This window comes from Bidens hawaiensis, unplaced genomic scaffold (assembly GCF_021521415.1).
Source record: "Bidens hawaiensis isolate Kalapana, Puna unplaced genomic scaffold, B.hawaiensis_p1.1 tig00020412_1, whole genome shotgun sequence".
NCBI classification, from domain to species: Eukaryota; Viridiplantae; Streptophyta; class Magnoliopsida; order Asterales; family Asteraceae; genus Bidens; species Bidens hawaiensis.
The window spans coordinates 359,885-364,443 of NW_027493106.1; the positions used below are offsets into that span (position 1 = coordinate 359,885).

Below are 4,559 nucleotides of genomic sequence, written 5' to 3' on the forward strand. Positions count from 1 at the left end.
CAACTTCTTAATTGAATTTGAAAACATTCAAATTGGCCACCTCTCCCACAACACGAGGGTTAAAAATGCTAGTTTTATTTAAAATGTAATCGAAGCATGTTTTGATTAAGTCGGCTTCTTTTATAAAAAGTAAAACAGGGTTTTTACTAATAAACAAGGTTTCATTACATTAATAAATTGATTTTTCTTTCATATTATAAAGCCATGTTTTTTTTAATAAATTATAATATAACACAATTTCTCCAGTGCACTGTATTTATAAATTAAATGCAAATCCTTTACAATTCAATTCACAGGAAGATAAACCATCCACCATGGAAGCTTTAAGAACTGTCTCTATTATTCCTCCATCCTCACTTATCAAATCCACCTTGTGTAAACCCATTTTCAGTCTTTCATTTACTCAGAAAAAACCCGAATCGCTCTTACCAAACTTAACCCGACTTCCTAAATCCAAATTCAGTAAGTTTACTGCCATTTCTCCATGTGTTTCCACCTCTGCCGAACCCGAAGAAGCAGCCAGCAACCTTGATCAAGATGAGAAATTTGACTGGTATTCACACTGGTATGCACTCGCGCCTGTGTGTGATTTGGACAAGAGAGCTCCTCGTGGTATCAAGGTGTTGGGCCTTGATGTGGTGGTGTGGTGGGATAAGAATGAGAACGAATGGAAGGTGTTCAAAGATCGTTGTCCACACCGATTGGCTCCGCTTTCCGAAGGAAGAATCGATCAATGGGGTCGGTTGCAGTGTGTGTACCATGGCTGGTGCTTTGGTGGTTCCGGTGACTGCAAATTAATTCCTCAAGCTCCCCTTGATGGTCCTCCGGTAAACTAGTGATCTTCTTTCACAATTCCTTAATATATTATGGTCTTGCTAATATAGTATCATACGCGTAGGTTCATTCCTTGTCGAAAGCGTGTGTTGCTGTTTATCCAAGCACCGTGAAATACGGAATTGTTTGGTTTTGGCCCAACACCGATCCACAATACAAAGATATCCTCTCCAGGAAGAAGCCACCATCCATCCCTGAACTTGAAGATCCTTCGCTTTCCTTCCAATTGTACAATAGAGATATACCATACGGGTATATATGAACGTAACAAACTTACATTTTGCTTCAATCATTTTAACAAATCATGAATTGTTTTCTACAAAATCATAGGTATGAAGTCCTGATTGAAAATTTCATGGACCCTTCTCATGTTCCATATTCGCATCTTGGGATATTAAAGGCACCGCGTGTGCCCAGATAAGTATTTATATATGCATGCAAACACATAATATTATTCAACTATTCTTGATAATCACCTGCCTAACACAAGTTTCTTGCACTGTTAAGGCGGATCGTGAAGGGGGTATACCTATTCCTATAAACATAGAACATGCAGACAAAAATGGTTTTACTACAACGATGCACCCAGATTGTAAATGGGACTTTGTTTCTCCTTGTGTGCTTCATATCACAGACCCGGAGATCCTACAGGTATTAACTTAAAAGCGTAAGTACAAGCTTTATTTCTTAAATATAACTTGTAACTAAGTCCTTTTAATTTAATTAATTCAGGGAAAATCAGCACAAGAGTCACCTGGAGAGGGCCATATGATCTTTATGTGTATTCCAGTGAGCCCGGGTAATAGCAGAGTGATATCTGCTATACCGACAAACTTTTGGGTAAATCTATTTTTTCCCAGGTGGATGTTCCATATGCTTCAGAATTTGGTTATTGATTCGGATTTGTATCTTCTTCGGTTGAGGTAAAACCATCATAACCTTGACTGTGACTCGAACTGAGATATTCGGTTCTGTCTAACATTATGCAACTTTTAGGAGGAGAAATTGAAGGAGGTAGGCCCTTCAAATTGGCAAAAAGTCTGTTATGTGCCGACCAAAGCAGATACTATGGTGACATTGTATAGAACATGGCTAAAGAAATATGCGGGTGGTCAAGTCGATTGGAGAACCAAATTTAATGGATCTCTTCCGCCGATCCCTCCCAGGGAACAGCTCATGGACAGGTTAAGTATTTGCTAAAATTTGAACTACATTAAAGTTTATTGGTCTTTTAATTGATTTGTTTGTTTAGGTACTGGAGCCATGTGGTGAATTGCAGTAGCTGCAATGAAGCATACAAAGGTTTTAATGCACTCCAGATCTCTCTTCAGGTTTTTTCAGTCGCTTCAGTGGCTATTATGGCTGCAAGCAAACCAGGGATGATATCAGTTGCCGCAAGAAATACACTCGCAATTGCTGCAATTTTATGCTTTATGGGATCAAATGGTTGTCACATTTCATTTACAAAACCTTTCATTTTCATGACTATAATCACGCCTTTAAGTGAGCTTGTTTTTACCTACTTCATTTCATGTTAAATAGCCACGGTGTATTTGTTGAAAGCATAATTCAAGTTGAGGTAACTTTGCGAGTTATAGCCTTTGGACTCATCACCTAGAAGATTGCTACGAAAATATTGAATAATTTGTGTATTTTGATTGATTGTTTTGAGGAAGGAATTACAAGGTACTTAAACAAGCTAGAACCTAGCTTGGTGATAAGTTACAATAATAAAGGAAACGAAATAAAAGAAGAAAAACTAATATCAATAAATATTTACGTTTAATATTCTACCTCAAGTTGGAGTATGAAGATTGCAAAACCCAACTTGTCTAATAATGATTGTAGTTCTCCTGCACCGAGAGACTTCGTGAGATATCGGCTATCTGGCACGTTGCATTAATGTGTAAGGCTTCAACTTATGTGGATTCAACCCATTCTCTCACAAAATAACAATCCATTTAAATATGTTTAGTTCGAAAACTAGATTATTAGCACTTTGTTAACCACCGATTTGTCACAAAACAATTGAGTGGGACTGACTCCTTCAAAAGCCACCAAACCTACAAGGTTTCACTAACGGTGGTGGCCATGGCCCGATACTCAACCTCTGCTGATGAACGTGAAACAACCTACGGTTACTTTGATCAAGTTTAATGTTTACGCTACTAGTACATAGCCTAAAAATAAAGACTTATATGTAATATATGTTTTCTCCCATATGGGTTTTATCTCTAAACATATGCTAGAACGTATCTTGCTAAATAATCATTTTCGTTTCACGCCAGATGGCATCAGAGCTCGTTAGTATCCTGATGGCATACTGCGTTGGAGTAAATCAACATCTTCGTTCGTATAAATGATCTCTATTCTAAAGTCGACACAACGATTGAAGAATTACGTTCCATGACCGTAGGTGCAGGAAACATTGACAAAAATCATGAGAGCAATTACAATGGTGCTATTCGACGTGCCATTGTGAACAAAGTAGGCGTTGGAAGCACTAGTCGTAGCTATCAACATATTGTCATGAAGAGGTGCATCCCTATTTGGTGAGGGATGTTCTATGCGATGTTCTTAAATGGGTAGGGATTTCAGCTAAAAGGAGGCTCCCGTAAACTTTCTTACGGATCCTCTTGAAGGAAGATCTACTTTACGACTGGCCGATATTCTTGTTTTTAGGTGGGTAGGGGGAAACATGCTTGTGTGGATCTCACAGGAGTGTCCCTCTTGTTGGGCTCAGGGACAATGAGTCTGTAGCATGTCAGGCAGCATTGAAGGCGGCATCGGGCAAGGTTGTTAAACATAAGACAGCCTATTTGGAGAATCAACACGTGTTTATCCCCTTTGTCTTTGACACATTTGGATTCTTAGCTTCGGATTGCGTGGACCTTCTGAACAGAGTTCAGAAAGTCGTGCATATCAATTTATCGGCCCATAAGAACCAAAACTTTGTTTTTAGCAGGATTGGGGTTGCTATCCAAAAGAGGGTTGCGGCGCAGCTTGTTGTCCGCTTACCTGCCACTTCATTGTAAATCGTTTGGTTGTTTTTTTTTTAAATATAATATTAAATATGTGAAAAATTTTCAATGCAAAAAAAAAAAAAAGGTAATTATAATGTATTAACTGGTGAATCGCATAAAGATGATGATTGTGTGTTACATCAAGATATTGAGATTGGCAACAGTAGTAAAGAAACTTCAACCATAGTATTAGAGGTGATAAAAGATGTTATCATGCTGAAGAGTAAAAAATCAGGTTGCAAACGGTGAAGAAAAAAAAAGCCAAAGAAGCAAATAGCATCATATCTGTTCCCGTGGAGGGTATTAAACTATCAACAAAGTATAGGAATCAATAAAATCCAACGAAATTTAATAGTGTGTTTTTGTGTATCAATAAAATCTAACCAAATTGAACAGTAACTTCTATGTTTAATATATATATATATACACACACACTAGGCTTTATCCTCCGCATTACGGGGGTTGCTTTACATTTTTTATTTTTTAATATTTATTTTTTAGATTTTAATTTTCTTTATTATAAGAAAATTAATAATATACTTAGGGTAGGGTTTCACAAATAAATGATATGTTATAACCCGTTTTAAAAGCTATCTGGATTTGGTGACACATGACCCGCTTATTTTTTTACTATAAAATTGTTTCTTAATTATAAATAATATATTTTTTTAAAAATCGGATATTAAAGTTTGGTGTATCCCT

At 37.0% G+C, this 4,559-nt stretch overlaps 1 pseudogene across 1 annotated transcript; it reads left to right on the forward strand.

The window, feature by feature from the left end:
* Window positions 1-269: 269 nt before the first annotated feature.
* On the forward strand, window positions 270-2,341 carry LOC143560574 (protochlorophyllide-dependent translocon component 52, chloroplastic-like; annotated as a pseudogene). Its single transcript, XR_013140143.1, has 6 exons — window positions 270-827; window positions 899-1,086; window positions 1,165-1,241; window positions 1,325-1,485; window positions 1,567-2,018; window positions 2,087-2,341. The product of XR_013140143.1 is annotated as a protochlorophyllide-dependent translocon component 52, chloroplastic-like (transcript).
* Window positions 2,342-4,559: the final 2,218 nt, after the last annotated feature.